Source organism: Puma concolor, chromosome C1 (assembly GCF_028749965.1).
Source record: "Puma concolor isolate L17-30 chromosome C1, mPumCon1.1.hap2, whole genome shotgun sequence".
Classification (NCBI taxonomy): Eukaryota; Metazoa; Chordata; class Mammalia; order Carnivora; family Felidae; genus Puma; species Puma concolor.
Window position 1 is genome coordinate 80,878,760 of NC_141674.1, and position 26,027 is coordinate 80,904,786.

Below are 26,027 nucleotides of genomic sequence, written 5' to 3' on the forward strand. Positions count from 1 at the left end.
AAAAGCTCTAATGGCTTCCCATATCGTGATACAATTTCTTCCAACCTCCCCATGAGCTCTCTGTCCCCATTTCCTACTCTTTTCAGTCCCCAGGTACACTGACTTTCTTAATGCTCCCTAGACACACGGGTCTGTTCCCACCTGGGCCTTTGCACATGGTTTACTCCTTTACTTCCCTCAAGTCTTTACTCAAATGTCACCTTTTTCATGAGGATGTTCCCTGCCACCTTAGCCTCCTTCCCTGCTTCATTTTTCTCCACAGCACTCCTCACCACTCACATAATTTTAATTATTTATCTGCTTTCTCAGTTGCCACTTTTCACACCACCACCACCCTCACACACACAGAGACCACAGAACACGTAGTAGAGTGTTAGCTACATGATGTCAGGAGTTTCTGTTTTAGTCACTATTCTATCCCTGGCATCTTAAACAGTACCTGATTGACACATTGAAGGCCATTGATAAGTATCTGTTGAATAAGTGGATGGGATTAAATGCTTAGACCAAGTCATATTATCTAAGTGGCCTTAGGAAAATTTGAGCCCAGTCTTTTGCTCTAGCTTTTATACCATGTAAAATACACTAAGAGAATACCCAAATTAATCAATAAAGAAAATGTACTGTCTTAGAAATGAGACATCCTGAAATGCTTCCCAAGTTGATTATTTTAGAAGCATGATGATGGTTCCCAGGACATAGCATTTTCTATCTTTTCTCTCTACCATCTTTACTTATTGTATATTATGGACTAAATGTTTGTGTCCTCCCCACCCCCCCACCCCCCCCCCCGCCAAAAATTCTTCTGTTGAAACCCTAACCCCAATGTCATGGTATTTGGAGGTGAGCCCTTCAGGAGGTAATCATGACTAGATTAGGTGATGAGGGTGGGGCCCTCATTATGGGATTAATGCCCTTATAAAAAAGAGGAGGAGGGGCGCCTGGGTGGCGCAGTCGGTTAAGCGTCCGACTTCAGCCAGGTCACGATCTCGCGGTCCGTGAGTTCGAGCCCCGCGTCGGGCTCTGGGCTGATGGCTCAGAGCCTGGAGCCTGTTTCCAATTCTGTGTCTCCCTCTCTCTCTGCCCCTCGCCCGTTCATGCTCTGTCTCTCTCTGTCCCAAAAATAAATAAACGTTGAAAAAAAATTAAAAAAAAATAAAAATAAAAAAGAGGAGGAGACACAGGATTTTTCTTTCCATGTGTGCATACCAAGAAAAGACCATATGAAGACAACCAAAAAGAGTGCCCTCACCAAAAACCTGAGCACCCTTATTTTGGACTTACAGCCTCCTGAACTGTGAGAAATTAATATTTGTTGTTCAAGCCACAGAGCCCATTGTATTTTTTATGGCAGCTCAAGCAGACTAGGGCGGTATGGCAGATATTTCCCCAAGATGGCCACCCCTATATATTTCTTCTATGGCATGTTTTTCATGCAACGAGGCTGATGTTCCTCCCACCGAGAGGTGGTGTCTATGTTGTAGGGGTTGTAGACTGTCAATCCTAATCAACAGAGTGAGGTGGAAGTGATGCTATGTGAAACCAGATTACCGAAAGCATACAGCTTCCACTTGGCTCTCTCTTTCAGGATGCTTCCTTGGGAACCTTGACAACATATTGTGAGGAAGCCCGTGCCACACGGAGAAGCTGACATGGAGAGGAACTCAGCCCTCCCGCCAGCAGGCAGTTCCAATTTGCCAGGCATGTGAGTGAGCCATTTTGGAAGTGGGTCCTTCAGCCACAGTCAAAACTTCAAATAAGTACACCTCCAGCCAACATGTGTTTGCAACCTCATGGGAAACTCCTAAGCCAGAACCTCTCCCAAATTCCTGGCTCACAGAAACCATGAGAGATTTTTGTTGTTTTAAGCCATTAAGTTTTGGGGTAATTTGTTAAGGAGTATTTGTGTGAACCAGATTGATGTCATCTTGGACAAATCCACTGCGATGACTCCTCTGTGACATGAAGCCTTCTTGAGCACAGCACCCACCCCCCAAATTCTTCCTTTTTGTTTAACCACACCCTTAAGTACACTCTTGGAGCATGACATCCTTGATCTGCTCTGGAGATATGACTATGATTCTCAAACATTCTCCTCCTGGGTGGTCTCCCAGTCTCTAAGGCTATGAAAACAGGTCAAAACAGATCTTACAGGAGGTGGGGTCGCAGAGATATCCTCTTGCCACCAGCCAAGACATGCTTCTGTCCATAAGTCCCTTTAATGAATCATTTCTTGATAAGCTGTACTTGTTGGCCTTATTCTTCAGTCTTACAGCCCCTTTGGCCTTTGGAGGACATTTTGTATATACCTCCCTTTCACAGAGCAGTATTGGCTAAATTAATACACTCAACATGTTAGCTTTGTCCTTCATAGTTAAGGCATGGCTGCTACAGCTTCTGACATCTCATCACCGTTTCAGAAAAGCATGACAATATTCTAAGAGCAGAATTAAATTAACCTTATAGGCACCAAGCAACTAGAAACTTTGGAGTTCAACTCTGAACATAGGATTGCAACATTAAGAGCTACAGGACTAGCTAGTTTTTTGTACTCTTGTCAAGCTAGGGCAGGGACCCACTCTAAAATCCACATTATCTTCGCCACTAGTAATCTCACTGATGAAACTGCATTGGTAGCATCCATTATGCTAATTAGAAAGCCACCAATTTCATCAGCAGAAACCTATTTCTAACATTAATTATGTCAGCTGATAAATTGTCGCTGATCAGAGATAAAGATAGTGGAAGCTTTTGCAGTAGCTGTTTCTGGAATACAGGTTTCCTAATTAGAGTGCTGGCTTTCCACCTTAGGATGTAAATTCTGAATTAGGACAAATGATAGTACCTAGGCTATCACGTAACTCTGGTATATGAGAACACTCTGCCTGTGGTAAAATATTTTAAAGTATATTACAGACATTACAATGCCCAATTGGGTCTCTTATCTCAAGTTCATTTCTACATCCCCCTTCACACATCGCCTTCAAGTCTCCCTGTTAGTTTCATTAGTTTCTGAGGAACCAAATCTACTCATACAGGGATAGGTTTTGGGTTTTTTTTAATTAAAAAAACTTTTTTTTTTAAGATTTATTTATTTTTGAGAGAGACAGAGACAGAGCTTGAGCGGGGGAGGGGAAGAGCAAGGGGGAGACACAGAATCCGAAGCAGGCTCCGGGCTCCGAGCTGTCAGCACAGAGCCCGATGCGGGGCTTGCACCCACAGACGGTGATATCATGACCTGAGCCGAAGTCGGATGCCCAACCGACTGAGCCACCCAGGCGCCCTGGGATAGGTGGGGTTTTTTTGTTTTGTTTTTTTTTTGATACTCCATCTAGGACAAGCTGCAGAAACTGTTTTGGCTCTGAGATCCGCTAAATGCATGCCCATTTCCCAAGAAAGGTAGTGATCCGTGCAGGCAGTTGAGTCCAAACCCGTGTTCAAGAAGGACATACCCCGCATTTCTTTCACTGCCTCATCACTTGCATCTTGAGTCAGGGATCCTCATTACGGTTGCAGATAGGATTTGGTCCCTTGGTGCCTAACAGATTAAGACCAGAACTGTGTTACTCCAGGCCCCAAGCCCAGCACAGAGCCCAGCACGGGGCTTGATCCCACGACCCTGGGATCATGACCTAAGACGAAATATAGAGTCGGGCACTCAACTGAGCCACCCAGGCACCCCAACATGCTAAGTGTTTTTTGTTCATCAGCTGATGTAATTCTGGCAGCAGCCCTACATGGAAGGAAGTGTTGTCCTACTATGTGTTTCAGGGAAGTCAAATACCACACCTCAATTCTCACAGAGCTTCTTGTCCAGGTGAAAGAAATCACTGTGCAACACAGCAAGTGCTACCACAGTGGCATGTCCAAAAGCAGAAATGCTGACAAGGAAGACAGAAAAAAGCTCCTTCCCCACATGAATCTGGAAAGATTCTTTGAAGAGGTACCATTGAAGAATGAGAGGAACTTTACCTGATCAGGAAGAATCTGTTGCCATATTAGATTAACTCAAAAATCAGAAAATGATAAAGAAGAAATCAAGAAGGTCACTGCCACCTAAAAATATCACAATAACGGAAATTACTTGGGTTTTCATAAGGCTATAGATTAACGTAGATGCTGCATCTTTTTTTTTTTTTTTGCAAAGAACAAACGAAAAAAAACCCACCTCATGATTTCAGTTCTTGCTTCATTTCCTCCTTTATGCTAAGTAATACTGCCCATGAGGCTTCTCTCTTAACCTCCTGCCTGCCCTTCCCCCTGCTTCCAGTCCATATGTCTGTTAATCACGTGGTTATTTTTCCCAGAGCCGAGTGCTTGAGCATACTACATCTTAAGAAATGTGCCAGAACAGGTCAGGGGAGGCCCCTTCACTTTCTAGGAACATTGGCAGCTGCATGAAGGCCTTAAGTGACTGGTTCTTCATTTAGGTTCTGGCTTTAACTTACACGCAATCACATATTTGTAAGTCAGGAAATGTGGAAATGTGAGATTTTTGCTGTTCAGCACTCATGTTCTCCTCCTAGATGATAGGAACTCAGGTGTTCTTGGGGAATCACCTCTCCCCCCAATCTCAGTCCAAGAGCTTGAAAGTGGTCACCTGTCTCCAGGCCTGGCCAATCAAGGTCACAGTCATACCACATGACCCATGCAAGGCCGATGAGCATCAGCTTGGAACTTTCACGGGTCCTCTTGGGGAAGAGGAATACTCTTCCCATGCTGGTGACAAAGCTGGTGCGATATGAACCTGGCACTATAGCTGCCCATCTCCGCCACCACCTGAGGAGAGCCTACCTGACAATGAGGCTAACATAGTGTCGGTGTTTCTGCTCAGGCTGGTTGTGCCCTTCATGGCTTTCTTCTTGCCCATGCATGAGGCTACTAGTGTCACTGCAACTGCACTACCAGACGAGCTTCTGATGGGGACACAGTGACTGCCGATACTGCCTTTATTCAAGAGGTCAGTGGGGCGCCTGGGTGGCTCAGTCGGTTGAGCGACCAACTTCAGCTCAGGTCATGATCTCACGGTTTGTGAGTTCGAGCCCCGCGTCGGGCTCTGTGCTGACAGCTTGGAGCCTGGAACCTGCTTTGGATTCTGTGTCTCCCTCTCTCGCTGCCCCTCCCCGACTCATGCTCTGTCTCTCTGTCTCAGAAATAAATGAACATTTAAAAAAAAAAAAAAAAAGAAGTCAGTGCTGTCCCTCACCCCTACCTAGATTCCTGACATCCTGGCTGAGACCCTATAACCTGTCCAATTACTTAAAAATCTCTCTTGCTGGGGCGCCTGGGTGGCTCAGTCGGTTAAGCGTCCGACTTCAGCTCAGGTCATGATCTCACACCCCGTGAGTTCGAGCCCCATGCTGACAGCTCAGAGCCTGGAGCCTGCTTCGGATTCTGTGTCTCCCTCTCTCTCTGCCCCTGCCCTGCTCACACTCTGTCTCTCTCTCCGTCTCAAAAATAAATAAATACATTTAAAAAAAATTTTTTTAAATCTCTTTCTTGCTTAGTGCATTCCAACATTGTCCTTGTCCCTGGCCAAGACCTGCCAGCCCCTTCTTCATGTCCCAGAAAGTATATCTGAGTTAGTCTGGAACTCTCTCAAAGCCAGTATCAGCTCCTCCATCAGGAGGGTGACACTGTTTTATGGCCGTTTTATGAAGATTTAGACTCTCTACCTTCCCCTGAGGCTCCAGGGTCTTCATGCAGAAGAACAAGGTGCCAGACTGCCACCTGGACATCTGTGACCTCAACACAGGTGCCGTGTGAGACTGCCTGCTTTTCACACCAATTCCAGACTCCAGGAGAGCCTGAATGAGGCTACATGGAGCATATCCCTTCAAACCAGCATCAATTTGTGACAGTGCTGTTCCTTATGTATGATGCCCAGCTGTCCCTCAGATAGCAGCCTCATGCCCAACCTTATGATTTTCTGAGAGGATACCCTGATTTTGCTCTGCTCCATCTGAATCTCGCTGAAAGTCACGACTGCTGGTGGCCAGGCATGATGTTTCTGGGCCACATTCTGTCCAGCCGGAGCATCTAAGGTATTAACATAACTGGAGGGACTCCTCTGTGGTTTATTTAAGATCCTCTGGTCTTCCTGGGCCACTGAAGGAAATATCATAGCTGCATAATGGTCTATAAAATCCGAGTCTACATTCCTGATACTCTACCACACTTCCTGCTAGGAATTAATCACAAGAACAAAGGCCATTCGTGTTTCTTAGCAATGCCTTATTTGTGAGCAGATTGCAAAACAACCACAGCTAAACCAGAATTTCAGTCAGATCTCAACTAAGTTTGGTTTGTACTTGTCAAGGTCACTTATCAGCCAATTCCTGGAACTCAGATGCGTTTTCCCATGGAAACAGTAGGACAGACTGTATGAAGGCCTCAGGTCAAGCCATAAGTGCCTGCAGTAACCATGGTACCGAGAGCACAATTTCAAGAACTCCCAATCACTATGTACAATGTTGCCTCTATAGGAAAATGCCTGTCAAGCTCTCATGCCGGGTTCTCAGAACATCTTTCTCAGCCCCACATTTATCCTGGCAGCATGAGAGAATTTCCTCCTTTGATTAAGCGTTCATTCATTCCTACAAATATTTATTGTGCAGCTAATCTGTACCAGCCATTGCTCTAAATACTATAGATATAGCAGTGAACAAAATTTACTCCCTAGATGTTCTGAAATGGGGGCATAGGGTCAGCTGCTACCATATTAACCAGCATAAGGGAGGAAGGGCTACCCAACTGTTTCTTCCAAAATAACTAGGGTGTCCCAAAGGTAAATTTTCATTTATACCCTTGAATGCATACATGAAGACTCTCAGCATGTCAGTTTTCTATCTTAGCAATGTTTACATCTGGGCTTCATTTTGCATCCCCTTTTTCACATCTGGCTGTTGATTCTCAAATGGACCAAAAGCAAATCACCAAGATAAGAAATATTTTCTCATTTTGCATGGGGCAGAGAAGACCCTGGGAAGCACACCGTGTCTTGATTGACTTTGGCTTGAGGGCTTCTAGTACCTTGGGAATCATGAAAGGGCTTGGGGAATCAGGGAGTGATAGCAATGTTCCTCACATCGGTGGAGGTGGCTTTCCAGCCAATCCAGACGGTAAGAAAGAAGTTAGATTCTTATGCTTCCCAACCGCTCTGGGAGAACCTTCTGGGTAAAATCAACTGGACTCTTCACCTCTCTAAACGCTGCTTATTTCCTTATGTAATTGAGCATGCTGCTACAAGACTAACTGAAAAACGGGGTTTATGCATTAGTCCTTCACATTCATTCACTCAGAGCACCCAAACTGTCTCTAAATTGAAAGGAATATTGATAATTTTCAAGTACTCTTGCTCCTTATATAGTGGTCCTATAGGTTTACTCCCTACCGCCATGTTTGATGTGTTTGTGATTGCTTTAAAAAACAAAATCCTTTTTGTTATGGCAGCACAATGAACTCCAAGAATAAAAGATCTTCTGGCATTTGATCGCTCTTCCTTTTCTTTCTTAATAGGCTATTTATATGAAAATATACTTAAAATGCATATTTAAGTATTTTTTTTTGATTTGCAAAATATCCAAAATAAAAATCAGTGACTTCCCAATAGCATCATTAGATCACAGGCTTCCTTGGGACAGGGAATCTTTAGTTCTGTTGCGGAGTGCATGGTGAACAAGATACTAATAATAAACAAAATTTACTAATTTCTAATTAAACAAAAATACTAATAATAAAATAAAATCTAAGAGCTATACAGATATTGTTCAAAAACTGGTCTGGGCTTTCACTACTAGGGCGTCACATTTTTCTAGTGACCTGACACCAGACAAAGATAAGCAATCTTCTAAAGACACGCACAAAATGTTTCTCCAATATGTCTGCTTAAGTTTATGGGGAGGGGAAAATCATACTTGTTTTATTTGGCAATCATAAACATGACCTAGATATGCGTAGAAGATAACAAAATTCCTTCTCCATAACTCTTATTCCCATTAGAGAATGACTTCTCAAAGGTCATTAGACTAAGTTCAGAGACTCGATGTTGGTAAACAGAGCCTCCCTCTGTCCTCCCGGGAGCAAGTGCAGTCGTGATCCAAACCCTTGCACCAGAACTTGAGACCAGGTACGAGCCCATCGCACCAGAGTCTGGTCCATCCTCATCCCTGTGGCCACTGGTGCCAAACACTGAGAGGGCAGGTGGGGGCGGCTGGGCCTCCTCTCCTTGTTTTTCATCCTCCCATAGGGATAGAATATGGAGGTGGCAACAGAGGAAAGGAGACATGAACAAGTGTTCATCCCCTTTAGGGGTCTGAACATGAAGAACAGGAGCCCAGCCTCGGGGGGAGGTAGCAGCTTGGTGGGGCTTCCTCCCCAGGAGCCCTCCTGCTCTGTCTTCAGACATTTCTGGATTGGAGGGCTTACAGTCACCCAATTTGACTCCAAGCTCTGCCTTGTTCTGGCTGTGTGACCTTGGACATGCAACTTTCTCATTCATAAAATTAGGAATAATATAAATTCTACCACTTAGGCCTGAGGATAGAATGAGCTAACGTTTGTACAGGGTAACAGAGCACCACATCTGGTACCTGCAAAGCAGGCCACAGTGGGTTTTACTTCTGTGAAACTACAAAACTTACACTTCCTCTCCCATATTGGAGAAGAGGCTTCTCCGTTTGAGCCCAAAAGATCCAGAGACTTGACAGCGTACAGGTGATGCCCTGAACTCAGCATGATGGTCAATAAAGGGATTCCAACCTCCCGTGCTCTGCAAGTCCCTGAAAACAAGCTCGGTTTGTTCTTTGCGTTAGAGAGTGGTTGACATCACTGCTCTATTTTTTGAAAACAAAATGCCAAAGTCCTGGAGGATGCCTTGCAGAATTTCCCCACACATTTCTCATGCATTTCCTGCAAGTTGACGTTGCAACCCCAGCAGATCAAAAGTTAGGCAACCCTTTTCTTCAATACCACCTACGTAAAGAGCACTGTGCTCTGCTTACAGAGTCATGAAGAGTTGGGGAAAAGAATTTCATAAAATACCCGGGGCTGAATACGAGGATGGTAGCAGTGTAGATGGTGGACTGAGCGCTGAGTTGGGAGGCAGGAAAGCCTAGGTCCTGGACCCATCCCTTCTGTTTCATAACTGTGTGATCTTGGGGCGCCTGGGTGGCTCAGTCAGTTGAGCGTCTGACTTCAGCTCAGGTCACGATCTCTCACTGTCTGTGAGTTTGAGCCCCGCATCGGGCTCTGTGCTGACAGCTCAGAGCCTGGAGCCTGCTTCGGAGTCTGTCTCCCTCCCTCTCTCTCTGCCCCTCCCCTTCTCTCTCTCTCTCTCTCTCTTTCTCTCAAAAATAAATAAACATTAAAAAAAACAACCTTGTGATCTCAGTGTAGCGGTCAACCTCTCTGGGCCTATGTGCTCACTTGTACAATGCAGGGGGTGGCCTAAATTGACTAGAAGGTGCCTTTCAGTCTGAGGTTGTGGTTATGGAGGAGAAAGGGGACGTGAAGAGATGTGAGATAAATAACAGAGCAGCAGTGCATCCCAAATCTGGAGACGGCCAGACTAGAGCAAAGGGGTCATCGATTGAGTGGAAAATATAAATTCCCACTTTTCCCAATTAGGGTTAAATGTTTTACATTCTTGAACTGTCTGCTTTCCTCAGCTTATTGGAAGGAACTCGTAATGAGAACATTATGAGTCCTCTGAGTTCATGGGGACAGAAACCTGAGCCGCCGGTGAGAAACTGACCCTCTGGAACGCGGAAATTCTCAGGAGCCTTAATAAGAACATGCACCACTAATCACTTTATTGTGACAAAAGTGTTACAAAACCCTGAGTGAGCCTGGGTCAGAAAGGAAGCTTTAGCTTCCAGGTGGGAGCAAAATGATCTCATGGGAAAGCCAGGCTTTGTTGTTTTTCACCTGTGGATAAAATCCTGCCCTCCACCCCCCCCCCCACCCCACCACATCATTTCACAAGAAGAATCCGTGTCAACATACACAGACAGCCTTGAGGGAAAACACAGCAGCTTGCTGTGCTGAGGAACAGGCCGAACTGAGGGTGTGCCTCTCCCGGGCCTACTGCCCAGCCATCCACCCTAAAGATAAGCCAGCCCAAACTGGCTAAGGCCGGGTTCTTCCCTGAGCCAGCTGGGGGCGAGCAGGCAGCCCACTGGAATTTTCCAGAGCTTGCAGGCATCAGTGTCGGGGGGCGGGGGGCAGCCAAAGTGCCCGTTCAGCCCGCCCACCTCCCCCAGGCCCAAAGAACCTCACTCCAGTTCCCACCTCTGTTGGAAGAGCTTAGGCAAGAGGTCTCCCATTTCCCAAACCTGGAAAGACCCTGAAATGAATCATAAATATGGAAACACAGAGCTCTCTTGGGATCTCCGTTATAGAAACAGCCGGAAACAGCATGCCTTCTCATCTCCCCATTGATGTCAGCTGACCAGGAGAGTGGGTTTTCAGATCATATGTGGCGACCACTCACGTACACACTGCAAGGTGAGAAAGCCCACTGTCACCCAAAACAAACACCACCAAACACCGCTACCACGAGGAGGAGCAAACAATAGCCATTAAACCATACATTCGCCCTGAGAAAACAGGCAGAGATGGGTTCTGAACTTGCCAGGAGTTCCCACGCCTTCGTGGCTTTCAATCTTGTCCTCTCCACCTGGAACGCCTTCTTTGGCTGGTTAAGTTGTCCTTGTCTTCAAGACTCTCTGGAGATCAGAAGACCTCTCTCAGAGCACCTGGCCTGCCTCCCACAGCACATGTAGACCGTGTCCTCATTACCAATGCGTGCCAGTGTCTGCATCCTGAGCAGCTCCTGTGTGGGCCCCACGTGCCCGGCTCAGTGTGTAGCCAAGAAAGAGCTCAACAAAAGATTTCAGGCAAATGATTAATGGCCAAATGATGGCCTTCAAAGGGCTTCTACTCCAGGAGTTCCTCGAGAAATTTTATCTCATGTTCCTTTACAACATGGTAGGACTTTGGTTTGGGGCATAAATTTATAATTTTATTGGGTCTTGTCAGTGGTAACATCCTCCTTGCAACTAATCACGGGTGGGGAAAGAGGATAAATTAGCCCCGGCTGCCAAGTACACAGCACCCTGGGAGTGCTACTGGAACGGCAGCATTTTCCAAGCAATGACATCTCCCAATGAAGAGAGAAGCAACTGATTCTTGAGAGAGTATGTTCTATTATTTCCATTGAATTGATTAGCAACTGAGGCAGAAAAGTTTCATGGCCAAGAGTCATGATCGTGCAGAATTGCTACAAGAAAGCCCGTTGTTCATTCATTGACCTAACATCTATTTGGCAGGGACCTCCACGGTGCCAGGCACTTTGCTAGGCACGTGGGGTGGTGGTCGAAACAGACTTGGTCTCTGTCATCATGGCGAGACCGTGGGAGCACGGACATCAGACACATAAATATATAATTGAAGGTTGCAATTAACGTTATAAAGGAAAAGCACAGGATACCATGAGAGACAATATAATGGGGGCTGCTGATGTTTATTTATTAAGAACCTAGTGTGTGTCAGGGATTCTGTAATGTTCAGACTTGGCTCATTTGACCACAGCCCTCAAGAACCAAGTCATGGCAGAGACCCAGTGTTCTCCGCTAGGGAGGTCCTATGGCTTTTCTGTGGTCCCGGTCTTCTCATCTGTCAGACGTAGAGACCACAGCAACCTCTCTACTTGCTGTACATCTGAGAGTGATCAATGCTCAAGCACTTTGTCTTCTAAAAATACTGGGTAAAGCTAGTACTGAATAAAAGCTTTTACAGAAATAAGCTGTTATTTCCTTGAGTTCAGATTTATATTCAACAAACAGAACTCATTTCCTCAACCATCCCAACTCCAAATTTTTATATACAAAGGGTTGTGGGGTGGGGGGTTTGTTCTGTTTTGTCTGTTTGCCGTTTTTAAAAAGCCTATATAGGGGCGCCTGGGTGGCTCAGTTGGTTAAGCATCCGACTTCAGCTCACGTCATGATCTCGCAGTCCATGAGTTCGAGCCCCGGGTCGGGCTCTGTGCTGACCGCTCAGAGCCTGGAGCCTGCTTCAGATTCTGTGTCTCCCTCTCTCTCTGACCCTCCCCCATTCATGCTCTGTCTCTCTGTCTCAAAAATAAATAAACGTTAAAAAAATAAATAAATAAATAAAAATAAAAATAAAAAGCCTATGTAGCACTGTTAAAGGTAAAACCACAGGGACGAAGATGTATGCTTTCCCCAGGAGCACAGCATGGGAAGGTCACCTTTCTTTCTCTGAGTCTGAGACATGGAGCCTCCTCATCTGAGATCAGCCAGGGAGCGTCTGGCCTCATGTTTGTTGTCTCCTCCACCTTAGTCCACCCCACAAGGAGACAGTGTGAGACAACAAAGAGAATGAGACAGAAACTGGGGCCCTCTGGCTCTGAGGGGGAGGCCAACCACCCACCCCGGACTTTTCCCTTTCACCCCGCGGGCAGCTGCAGGCCTCCACCTGCAGGCTGGGCTTCCGGGCCCTGACCTCCAGCTGAGGCAGGGAGGGAGGGAGGGATCCCCAGTCCTCGGGCCCAGGTGATTAAAATAGAGCCCAGAATGAGGTCTTGTCGGAACAGACAGAGCGTGAAGGTCCAGTGCCGGGGGGCCAGGGCTGGCTGGTGTTGGGGTGCAGCTCTGGGCAGGCGAACTGCAGGACGCCAGGAGGGCCACCAGGGCAGGGTGGGGAGCTATGTGGCAAGAAAGCAGAGTTTGGCTCAGGCCCTGCCCTCCCCCCAGGTCTGACTTTTCTCCTGCACTGCCTCCTTCCTGCCTGGGGCAACCGGGGACTCAGCCTCTGCCCTGTGAGAGAAGAGAGACGAGATTCACCTAGTGAATTCCTTGTGGCCCAAGTGCAAGAGGCTGGAAGGACCTCCTCTAGAGAAGCACTGCACAGGAGACGCGTCGGCAGAGCGGTAGGTCTCAGAGGTCAGCCTCTTTCTTCTCATATGAGGCTGGGGGGTGACGGCGCACAGTTCATTGGGGCTCCCCGGGCCCTTTCATCCTTGCAGCTACTGTTGGAGATTCTTGTTTAATTATTATTATGTATTTTTTAAAGTTTATTTCCTTCTTGTAATTTTTGAGAGAGCGAGCACCAGTGGAGGGGGGGCAGGGAGACGGGGAGAGAGAATCCCAAGAAGGCTCTGCACCGTCAGCACAGAGCTCCATGTGGGGCTCAAACTCACAAACCGCGAGACCATGCATGACCTGAGCCGAAGGGGGATGCTTAACCACCTGAGCCACCGAGGTGCCCCTGCATTTGGAGATTCCAAAGGAAGAAGTTCGTGGGTCCCTGGCACTCTTCATTTTTTTTTCCTTGCTCATAAAAAGCGTGGCTACTATGTGCCTCCTTACAACGCTGTTACAGAACCATTGGCTACATTCTCTATGCTGTACGTTTCACCAGTAGTTCGGGGCTATTTTTGTTTGTAAATATGGGTTTTCAATATGGCAAACAGATTGAATGAAAGAACAAATATTTAAACATATTCTGAAAATGAATACTTCTAATTCCATTATTTAAAAATGATCTATTTCTTATCAAAAGTAACATCTTGTAGGCTTCTCAAGAATTCTCATTTATTATCCACCATTGTTTGATCCCACGAGAACATTTGCTTTTCATTTGTAAATATGTCTTCTTTGGAGCCCTTCCGTGATTTATTTGGTTATTAAACTCCTAACTTAGAAAGGATTATCTAAAATGTATTCAGTCATAGAACTGCACATCTGGAAGGGTCATTAGTGGTCACTTAGTCCAATATCCCTCCCAGAGCAAAATTCCTTCCACAACCTTGGTCAGTGGTATGCATGAATACCTCCTACATCGGCAAGCTCACTACCTTCTATGAAAGCCTCATCTGTTTTTTTTTTGTGTGTGTGCTGTTAATTTTTTTTTTTTGAAATTTATTGTCAAATTGGTTTTCATACAACACCCAGTGCTCATCCCAAAAGGTGCCCTCCTCAATACCCATCACCCACCCTCCCCTCCCTCCCACCCCCATCAACCCTCAGTTTGTTCTCAGTTTTTAAGAGTCTCCTATGCTTTGGCTCTCTCCCACTCTAACCTCTTTTCTTTTTTTTTTTCCTTCCCCTCCCCCATGGGTTCCTGTTAAGTTTCTCAGGATCCACATAAGAGTGAAACCATATGGTATCTGTCTGTCTCTGTATGGCTTATTTCACTTAGCATAACACTCTCCAGTTCCATCCATGTTGCTACAAAGGGCCATATTTCATTCTTTCTCATTGGCACGTAGTACTCCATTGGGTATATAAACCACAACTTCTTTATCCATTCATCAGTTGATGGACACTTAAGGCTCTTTCCATAATTTGGCTATTGTTGAGAGTGCTGCTATAAACATTGGGGTACAAGTGCCCCTATGCCTCAGTACTCCTGTATCCCTTGGGTAAATTCCTAGCAGTGCTACTGCTGGGTCATAGGGTAGCTCTATTTTTAATTTTTTGAGGAACCTCCACACTGTTTTCCAGAAAGACTGCACCAATTTGCATTCCCACCAACAGTGCAAGAGGGTTCCCGTTTCTCCACATCCTCTCCAGCATCAATAGTCTCCTGATTTGTTCATCTTGGCCACTCTGACTGGTGTGAGGTGATATCTGAGTGTGGTTTTGATTTGTATTTCCCTGATGAGGAGTGACGTTGAGCATCTTTTCATGTGCCTGTTGGCCATCCGGATGTCTTCTTTAGAGAAGTATCTATTCATGTTTTCTGCCCATGTCTTCACTGGATTATTTGTTTTTTGTGTCTGGAGTTTGGTGAGCTCTTTATAGATTTTGGATACTAGCCCTTTGTCTGATATGTCATTTGCAAATATCTTTTCCCATTCCGTTGGTTGCCTTTTAGTTTTGTTTGTTGTTTCCTTTGCTGTGCAGAAGCTTTTTATCTTCATGAGGTCCCAGTAGTTCATTTTTGCTTTTAATTCCCTTGCCTTTGGGGATGTGTCGAGTAAGAGATTGCTACGGCTGAGGTCAGAGAGGTCTTTTCCTGCTTTCTCCTCTAGGGTTTTGATGGTTTCCTGTCTCACATTCAGGTCCTTTATCCATTTTGAGTTTATTTTTGTGAATGGTGTGAGAAAGTGGTCTAGTTTCAACCTTCTGCATGTTGCTGTCCAGTTCTCCCGGCACCATTTGTTAAAGAGACTGTCTTTTTTCCATTGGATGTTCTTTCGTGCTTTGTCAAAGATTAGTTGGCCATACGTTTGTGGGTCTAGTTCTGGGGTTTCTATTCTATTCCATTGGTCTATGTGTCTGTTTTTGTGCCAATACCATGCTGTCTTGATGATTACAGCTCTGTAGTAGAGGCTAAAGTCTGGGATTGTGATGCCTCCTGCTTTGGTCTTCTTCTTCAAAATTACTTTGGCTATGCGGGGCCTTTTGTGGTTCCATACAAATTTTAGGATTGCTTGTTCTAGCTTCAAGAAGAATGCTGGTGCAATTTCGATTGGGGTTGCATTGAATGTGTAGATAGCTTTGGGTAGTATTGACATTTTGACAATATTTATTCTTCCAATCCATGAGCATGGAATGTCTTTCCATTTCTTTAAATCTTCTTCAATTTCCTTCTTAAGCTTTCTATAGTTTTCAGCATACAGATCTTTTACATCTTTGGTTAGATTTATCCCTAGGTATTTTATGCTTCTTGGTGCAATTGTGAATGGGATCAGTTTCTTTATTTGTCTTTCTTTTGCTTCATTATTAGTGTATAAGAATGCAACTGATTTCTGTACATTGATTTTGTATCCTGCAACTTTGCTAAATTCATGTATCAGTTCTAGCAGACTTTTGGTGGATTCTATCAGATTTTCCATGTATAATATCATGTCATCTGCAAAAAGTGAAAGCTTAACTTCATCTTTGCCAATTTTGATGCCTTTGATTTCCTTTTGTTGTCTGATTGCTGATGCTAGCACTTCCAACACCATGTTAAACAACAGCGGTGAGAGTGGACATCCCTGTCGTGTTCCTGATCTCAGGGAAAAAGCTCTCAGTTTTTCCCCATTGAGGATGATGTTAGCTGTGGGCTTTTCATAAATGGCTTTTATGATCTTTAAGTATGTTCCTTCTATCCCAACTTTCTCAAGGGTTTTTATTAAGAAACGTTGCTGAATTTTGTCAAATGCCTTTTCTGCAACGATTGACAGGATCATATGGTTCTTATCTTTTCTTTTATTAATGTGATGTATCACGTTGATTGATTTGTGAATGTTGAACCAGCCCTGCAGCCCAGGAATGAATCCCACTTGATCATGGTGAATAATTCTTTTTATATGCTGTTGAATTCAATTTGCTAGTATCTTATTGAGAATTTTTACATCCATATTCATCAGGGATATTGGCCTGTAGTTCTCTTTTTTTACTGGGTCTCTGTCTGGTTTAGGAATCAAAGTAATACTGGCTTCATAGAATGAGTCTGGAAGTTTTCCTTCCCTTTCTATTTTTTGGAATAGCTTGAGAAGGATAGGTATTATCTCTGCTTTAAACATCTGGTAAAACTCCCCTGGGAAGCCATCTGGTCCTGGACTCTTATTTGTTGGGAGATTTTTGATAACTGATTCAATTTCTTCACTGGTTATGGGTCTGTTCAAGCTTTCTATTTCCTCCTGATTGAGTTTTGGAAGTGTGTGGGTGTTTAGGAATTTGTCCATTTCTTCCAGGTTGTCCAGTTTGTTGGCACAGAATTTTTCATAGTATTCCCTAATTGCTTGTATTTCTGAGGGATTGGTTGTAATAATTCCATTTTCATTCATGATTTTATCTATTTGGGTCATCTCCCTTTTCTTTTTGAGAAGCCTGGCTAGAGGTTTATCAATTTTGTTTATTTTTTCAAAAAACCAACTCTTGTTTTTATTGATCTGCTCTACAATTTTTTTAGATTCTATGTTTTTTAGATTCTAGTTTATGTCTGCTCTGATCTTTATTATTTCTCTTCTTCTGCTGAGTTTAGGCTGTCTTTGCTGTTCTGCTATTTCCTTTAGGTGTGCTGTTAGATTTTGTATTTGGGATTTTTCTTGTTTCTTGAGATAGGCCTGGATTGCAATGTATTTTCCTCTCAGGACTGCCTTCACTGCATCCCAAAGTGTTTGGATGGTTGTATTTTCATTTTCATTTGTTTCCATATATTTTTTAATTTCTTCTCTAATTGCCTGGTTGACCCATTCATTCTTTAGTAGGGTGTTCTTTAACCTCCATGCTTTTGGAGTTTTTCCAGACTTTTTCCTGTGGTTGATTTCAAGCTTCATAGCATTGTGGTCTGAAAGTATGCATGGTATGATCTCAATTTTTGTATACTTATGAAGGGCTGTTTTGTGACCCAGTATGTGATCTATCTTGGAGAATGTTCCATGTGCACTTGAGAAGAAAGTATATTCTGTTGTTTTGGGATGCAGAGTTCTAAATATATCTGTCAAGTCCATCTGATCCAATGTATCATTCAGGGCCCTTGTTTCTTTATTGACCGTGTGTCTAGATGATCTATCCATTTCTGTAAGTGGAGTGTTAAAGTCCCCTGCAATTACCACATTCTTATCAATAATGTTGCTTATGTTTGTGAGTAATTGTTTTATATATATGGGGGCTCCCATATTCGGCACATAGACATTTATAATTGTTAGTTCTTCCTGATTGGTACACCCTGTAATTATTATAAAATGTCCTTCTTCATCTCTTGTTACAGCCTTTAATTTAAAATCTAGTTTGTCTGATATATATATGGCTACTCCAGCTTTCTTTTGACTTCCAGTAGCATGATAGACAGTTCTCCATCCCCTCACTTTCAATCTAAAGGTATCCTCAGGTCTAAAATGAGTCTCTTGTAGACAGCAAATAGATGGGTCTTGTTTTTTTATACATTCTGATACCCTATGTCTTTTGGTTGGCACATTTAGTCCATTTACATTCAGTGTTATTATAGAAAGATATGGGGTTAGAGTCATTGTGATGTCTGTAGGTTTCATGCTTGTAGCGATATCTCCAGTACTTTGTCTCACAGGATCCCCCTTAGGATCTCCTGTAGGGCTGGTTTAGTGGTGACGAATTCCTTCAGTTTTTGTTTGTTTGGGAAGACCTTTATCTCTCCTTCTATTCTAAATGACAGACTTGCTGGATAAAGGATTCTCGGCTGCATGTTTTTTCTGTTCATCACATTGAAGATCTCCTGCCATTCCTTTCTGGCCTGCCAAGTTTCAGTAGAGAGATCGGTCACGAGTCTTATCCGTCTCCCCTTATATGTTAGAGTACGTTTATCCCTAGCTGCTTTCAGAATTTTCTCTTTATCCTTGTATTTTGCCAGTTTGACTATGATATGTTGTGCAGAAGATCAATTCAAGTTACGTCTGAAGGGAGTTCTCTGTGCCTCTTGGATTTCAATGCCTTTTTCCTTCCCCAGATCAGGGAAGTTCTCAGCTATGATTTCTTCAAGTACACCTTCAGCACCTTTCCCTCTCTCTTCCTCCTCTGGAATACCAATTATGCGTAGATTATTTCTCTTTAGTGCATCACTTAGTTCTCTAATTTTCCCCTCATACTCCTGGATTTTTTTATCTCTCTTTTTCTCAGCTTCCTCTTTTTCCATAATTTTATCTTCTAGTTCACCTATTCTCTCCTCTGCCTCTTCAATCTAAGCTGTGGTCGTCTCCATTTTATTTTGCAGTTCACTTATAGCATTTTTTAGCTCCTCCTGACTGTTCCTTAGTCCCTTGATCTCTGTAGCAATAGATTCTCTGCTGTCCTCTATACTGTTTTCAAGCCCAGCAATTAATTTTATGACCACTATTCTAAATTCACTTTCTGTTATATTGTTTAAATCCTTTTTGATCAGTTCGTTAGCTGCTGTTATTTCCTGGAGATTCTTTTGACGGGAATTCTTCCGTTTCGTCATTTTGGATAGAACTGCAGGGCACTTCCCCTGTGCTGTCTTGAATAACTTGCGTTGGTGGGTGGGGCCGCAGTCAGACCTGATGTCTGCCCCCAGCCCACTGCTGGGGCCACAGTCAGACTGGTGTGTGCCTTCTCTTCCCCTCTCCTAGGGGCCGGATTCACTGTAGGGTGGCGTGGCCCGTCTGGGCTACTTGCACACTGCCAGGCTTGTGGTGCTGGGGATCTGGCGTATTAGCTGGGGTGGGTAGGCAAGGTGCACGGTGGCAGGAGGGGCAGGCTCAACTCGCTTCTCCTTAGGTGATCCACTTCAGGAGGGGCCCTGCGGCACCGGGAGGGAGTCAGACCCGCCACCAGAGGGATGGATCCGCAGAAGGACAGCATTCGGTGTTTGCGTGGTGCAAGCAAGTTCCCTGGCAGAAACTGGTTCCCTTTGGGATTTTGGCTGGGGGATGGTCAAGGGAGATGGCACTGGCAAGCACCTTTGTTCCCCGCCAAGCTGAGCTCTGTCGTCCGAGGCTCAACAACTCTCCCTCCCGTTGTCCTCCAGCCCTCCCGCTCTCCGAGCAGAGCTGTTAACTTATAACCTTCTAGATGTTAAGTCCCACTTGCTGTCGGAACACACTCCGTCCGGCCCCTCCGCTTTTGCAAGCCCGACCCAGGGGCTCTGCTTGACCGGCGGGCCGCCCCTCCGCCCCGGCTCCCTCCTGCCAGTCCATGTAGCCCGCACAGCCTCTCCACCCTTCCTACCCTCTTCCGTGGGCCTCTTGTCTACGCTTGGCTCTGGAGAGTCCATTCTGCTAATCTTCTGGTGGTTTTCTGGGTTTTTTAGGCAGGTGTAAGTGGAATCTAAGTGATCAGCAGGACGCGGTGAGCCCAAAGTCCTCCTATGCCGCCATCTTCTTCCCAGAAAGAGCCTCATCTGTTTTTTTAAAGCTGCTTATCTTTAAGTTCTGTCCATCACAGATGAAAGTTTCATGTTGTCTACGTGTGTGCCTCCGACCCCCAATGCAGAACTCAGCACATCAAAAATGTTCAATAAATGTTCATTGCATGAACAAGTAGAAGTTTGAATTCATTCACTCAGTTGTTTAGTGAACATCTATCCTAGGGCGGGTGTTATTTGCAATGTTGAGGGTATGACATTGGACAAGAAAAACACAGTTCCAGGCCCAGGAGGTGTTTTCATTTCAATTGGAATGAATTGTCCATCCAGAATCCCCTTTCCTATTTAAATCTCAGGTACAAATAGAGGGCAGACAGGGAACAGTACCATTAGGACAGGTTGAGGAATAGGTAGGGGTTTCTTGAATAGTCCTAGAGAACTTCCTTGACAACCCCAGAAGCAGACAAGACTTCCTGTCAGGCTAGGCTGGTGGGCATTCTAAGTGCTATTGGAACATTCAAGAAATGCAGGGATGCCTGGGTGGCTCAGTTGGTTAAGCATCTGACTCTTGATTTCGGTTCAGGTCATGATCTCAGGGTTCGTGAGATTGAGCCCCACATCAGGCTTACACTGATAGCACAGAGCCTGCTTGGGATTCTCTCTCCCTTTCTCTCTGCCCCTCCCCTGATTATTCTCTCTCTCTGTCTCAAAATAAATAAACATTAAAAAAAAAGAAATGTAAACTTATTTTATCCCTAAAACAAGTAAAGCAGGATGTTCAGTATAGATAGAGATAAGGTAGAGAGGTGTTAGTACATACATTTACACTTTCCTACTTATCGACACATGTGTATGTATGTGTGTATATAGACATACACATACATATATATACACACATGTATTCCTTCTTCTATGGTTTCAGGGATAGAATTTAGTGATTCGTCACTTACCTATAACACCCAGTACTCATCCCAAGTGCCTCCTTAATGCCCATCACCCCTTTAGCCCATTCCCCCACCCACCCCACATCCAGCAACCCTCAGTTTGCTCTCTATATTTAAGAGTCTCTTATGGCTTGCCTCCCTCTCTGTTTTTATCTTATTTTCCCTTCTCTTACCCTATGTTCATCTGTTTGTTTTGTTTCTTAAATTCCACATGAATGAAATCATATGGTATTTGTCTTTCTCTGACTGACTTATTTCGCTTAGCATAATACACTCTAGCTCCATCCACGTTGTTGCAAATGGCAAGATTTCATTCTTTTTTATCACCAAGTAATATTCCATTATTTATATATGTGTATACATGTGTATTTATGTGTATATATACCACATCTTCTTTATCCATTTGTCAGTTGACAGACATTTGAGCTCTTTCCGTAATTTGGCTATCGTTGATAGTGCTGCTATAAACATTGGGGTGCATGTGCTCCTTCGAAACAGCATACCTATATCCCTTGGATAAATACCTAGTAGTGCAATTGCTGGGTCATAGGGTAGTTCTATTTTTAATTTTTTGCAGAACCTCGCTACTGTTTTCCAGAGTGGCTGAGCCAGCTTGCATTCCCACCAGCAATGCAAAAGAGAGCCTCTTTCTCCACATCCTCGCCAACATCTGTTGCCTGAGTTGTTAACGTTAGCCCTTCTGACAGGTGGGAGGTCGTATCCCATTGTGGTTTTGATTTGTATTTCCCTGATGATGAGCGATGTTGAACATTTTTCATGTCTGTTAGCCATCTGGATTCTTCTTTGGATGCACGTTTATTCTTATTCAAACATACATACTCACATAAAAATGGAAGGATGTTGACTAAATTTTTAAAATAATCATCTCTAGGCATTAGGATTATAAACTTATCCTTTTTGTTTTCTATATTTGATACATCGTATATAATAAACAAGCATTACATATGCAAAAGAAATTTTATAAAGCAAAACAAACAAACAAACAAACAAAACCCAGCGGGTCCCGTGAACTGGTGGTACTCTTGACGCCTTGGTGCTATCTTCTTGCCAGTGCCTCCCTCCACCTCACCTCTGCCTCTCCACACCTTCGGGTCAGGTAAATAGAGTCCCAGCTCAAGCATCACCTCCCCTAAAAGTTTTCCTGATGCCCCCGGCCCCAGGGACCCTGCATCTTTCTTTCTTTGTGTGCAGACATTCATGATGGCACCTACAAGTGTGCGTTGGGTACTCCTCTGGCAGTTTGCAAACTGGTTGTGAGCATCTGGCAGCCTGGCTCTGTGCCGCTTGGTTCTGGACTCCAGTCCCCAGCTTGGTGCCTCACCCTCCACCATCCCCCCTCCAAGATGTGTGATGAATGCTTGGGCCTCACCTAGCTCACTGCCTCAGCTTGTTCCTGGTTTCTGGTCTCCCACTCGGGTCACATTGGCTCCTCCTTGAATGCTCCCTGCTGTCTACTAAGAAATGCAGTGCCTTAGGGTATCCAAGAGCCTCTACCATACGGCACCAGCTCACCTTTCCAGCCCTACTTTTCTCCTTTGTATCCCTTCCTGGGACCACCCATCCTGCCCCCAACAGGCCATGCTTCCCCACCTGTGCTCCTGCTGTTGTTTTAAACTGAAATTCTCTTCTCCGTCTCCATCTAAAGAATTCCTAAAAATTCACCAGAAATTAGGATAACACCAACAGCTACCCTTAGAACTGTGATGGGACCGAATGATACAAGGCATGTGGAGCTCGTGACACTGTGCTTTGCAACTGCTAAGTATATAATGAATAATAGCTGTTATTATTACCATCAGCAGCAACATCATTGCTATGTGTCAGGCACCACCCTCCACCCTAATGATAAAGAGTTTTATAAAACAGTTCTTGCACCCAGGCAGGTAAAAAACTCACTATCCCACAATATGATAGGTATTATGACAGAGCCAGAAACAAAAAAGCTATGGGAGCAAAGGATTGGGGGAGAGACATGGCGTCTTCCCAGAAGACAGGCTGTTTTTACTGAGTCTTAAAGGTCAAATGGGAATTTCACCAGGAGAAAAGTAAAGAATAGGGGAAGATGCTCCCGGCAGAGGAAATACCAAAAGCAAAGGTATGGAGGAAAAAATGAGTTTGGACAGCTGCATGGACCGAATAGCCGAGGCCTTCCTCTTTTCTAGCACATTGCAGAGAATCGCCTTCTACTGCCCAGAGAGCACAGCTGGGGTGCTGGGCTGATGGAGGGAGTGTGCAGAGCCCCGGAACTCTTGGCCATCACTTGTCAAGTGAGGGGACAAGAGGCCTAATCCCTGGTGCGAAGGGCAGAGTCGCTAAGCTCCTAGCTGAGGGAGACGAGAGACCTGGGCCACCCTTCCAGCAGAGGCTTGGGGAAGCCACGGTTGGCAGTAAATGTGAAGAGACAGCCAAGGGGCCGGAGTGCAGCCAGCGGGCCGCCCATGCAGTCCTCCTCATAACAACCATTGTTTACTTTGGATGCTGGCTGTCCCCGCAGTCCGCACACAAGATTTATCACCAGAAGCTAGTCACTCAGACTGTAACACTAACAGCCTTTTCAAACACAAGTCTTCCCCCACACGGCGAGAAGTGGAGGATGTGAAGGGAAAAATAGTGTCCATTCTGGAGACAGCTATCATGCCTAATGGATTTAGAGAAAGGAAGTTCTAGAGACAGGTGAGGAAGTATCCCCCTCTGTATTCAACAACTTCGGTATCGCATTCCTACCACGGAGTAATATCCTAAAATGTTAAACTGTGTACATACATGTTCCCTGTGTTTTCCCCTACCCTCCTTTCAATCAGGAAACCAAGCCTTGTGATGTCTCGAGAGGGGATTTCAGCAACAAAGAGAGTAGATGTCAATTCTAGAGAAATAGAGGTCTCTATTCTTCTGAGGTCGGGACAGGAAGAGTGTCCTTGAGGAGCGGTAAGATAGGAAATAGAGATTCCTGGAAGTGGAAAGCAAATAACAAGACTCCAGAGAGGAATGGTTCAGTGGTTACAGACGCACCAAAGATTCCTGGAGCCCAGGCAGGGCTGTGAGGAGGGAACACAGAAAATAGGCAAACAGGTGTAATTAGAGACCTGCAGAGGTCTCCCTGATGCCCCAATACTTGAAACCCTGGGACAAGGCTGAGTCTTTAAAATGACTAGATTGAAAATTTTTGCTAGTCAAGTCAAATGGGAGCTCAAATAAGTCTTCTTTGCCAGTGGAAACAGCCCTTCTGCGGTCATCTGCATTGCCTAAGGAAGCTGTAATGGTGTCCCCAGAGGCAGTTGCCTCGTAGGACACTGTCAATCCTCCTCAGGACCCACCCCCATCCCCCCTCTTTGCTTCCAGACCTGTAACTAGACTAAGTCCCAGCAGGCCCCAAAAGAGGAACAAAATGTGACCTGTGGGGTGGCACGCCACCCTGCCAAAGAAGTACATGATTTTTCCAGTTTATATGAATGGAAATCTGGGGAATATGTGTAGGAATGGTTACTAAGGGTGTAAGATAATCGCAGAAGGAAAACAAAGTTGGATCGGGCCAAACTGATTGATATGGGCCTACTAAGCAACACTCTGAACTTAATGCTGTGGCTCAAGGGATTAGAAAGGGCTCTAACAGTTTGGTTCATTGGCTGAAGCATGGACCAAAGAGTAGCCTATACTAAATGACATTAAAATTGCAGAACTGTCTTGGTGGATTGTAGAAGAAGGTATCTAAAAGCTTAGGGTGACTAGAACATTAGAATGGACTTAAAGTTTTTTTGTGTTTTGGGTTTTGTGGGGTTTTTTTGTTTTTGTTTTTGTTTTTTAGCAGGGGAGGTGTGGAGAGAGGGAGAGAGAGAATCCCAAGCAAGCTCTGTGCTGTCAGCACAGAGCTCAACATGGGGTTCGAACCCAAGAACAATGAGATCATGACCTGAGCTGAAATCAAGAGTTGAATGTTCAACTAGCTGAGCCACCCAGGCACTTCTAGAGCGGATTTATCATATAAGATCTGCTCAAAGGTCCAGAGGGCATATTTACCACTATGACTATGAGAAATTAATTTCTGAGGGAACCCTAGCATCCTGCAGAAACTCTGTGGTCACTCTTCTCTGAGGCCAGTAATCTCCATAGTAACTGCTATCACTAAATTGCAGTCCTTAGATGTAATGGGGATAATTAGATCCTGGGGTAGCAGGGGCCAAGTGGTGACACTTAATTGCCAAAGACAAGGTGGGTATGGTCACCCTACTGGATTATGGTCACCCTACTGGATAGCAGTAATCAGAATAGTAGGACTTACAGAGACCTATGGCCTTGACTAGCTGATCATGGTGTCCCTAGAAGTGACACAGACAGGCAGCCTATTAAATTCTTACTTATCTATGTAAGAAGAGTTGAAACCAAATGAACTGAAGTCTAACTTGAATCATGAGAGTAGAGATCCCTGGCCTCTCAGTGAATTCCTGGACTTGAGCCCATTTAGAGACCCAGGACCTTGAATGAAGAAGAGGCTGGACTTCACCATACTGCCCCAAATTTATACCATTAATATATCTTCTAAGGCAAAGGATAAGTTGTGTGTCTGGCACCTCCTACCACCAAAAAGTGTGATTCTGTATTTTGGAAAGAACATACTTCTCATTTGGGTATACTACTCCAGCCCGCTTACCGAGTGACCTGAAGAGCTACTAGTTTTGAGTGGAGCCCAGAACAAAAATGGTCAGCAGCAGAGCCAGCTACCATGCAGGCTATTATGCCACTTGGGCCATACAGCCCAGCAGATCCAAGAGTGCTTAAAGTGTCAGTGGCAGAGGGGCACCCAGGTGGCTCAGTTAGTTAAGGATCTGACTCTTGATTTTGGCTCAGGTCATGGTTTCATGGTTGTTGAGTTCTAGCCCCAAGTCTGCTTGGGATTTCCTCTCTCTGCCCCTTCCCTACATGTTCTCTCTCTCTCTCTCTCTCTCCCTCTCTCTCTCTCTCTCTCTCTCACACACACACACACACACACACACACACACATTAAATAAATAAGTTTTTTTTAATGGTGATTAGAACTTACAGAAATTTTTTTAAAAAGTATCATTGGCAGGTAGAAATGCTATTCGGAGCCTTTGTCAGGCCTGTATAGGTGCATCATAGCACAAATCCTTAGGAACAAAGCCCTGCCATCTCCTGCAGATAACTACTGTCCTCTTGAGAAACAGCTCTTGGTCAGTTACTGGGTCTTAGTAGAGAGTGAACACTTACCTGTGAGTCACCATGTTACCATTA

The 26,027-nt window shown here is 44.7% G+C and overlaps 1 protein-coding gene across 11 annotated transcripts in view; it reads left to right on the forward strand.

The window, feature by feature from the left end:
* The window catches only part of SLC44A3 (solute carrier family 44 member 3), a 334,651-nt gene that overhangs the window by 172,031 nt on the left and 136,593 nt on the right, over positions 1 to 26,027 (forward strand). For 10 of the 11 annotated variants that reach the window (XR_015254888.1, XR_015254889.1, XM_086717625.1 and 7 more), the window contains 2 exons: positions 1,589 to 1,705; positions 12,777 to 12,952. The gene's annotated coding sequence lies outside the window, so the exon portion shown is untranslated. The remainder of the gene's footprint in view (positions 1 to 1,588; positions 1,706 to 12,776; positions 12,953 to 26,027) is intronic. The other variant, XM_086717626.1, reaches the window with a different exon arrangement.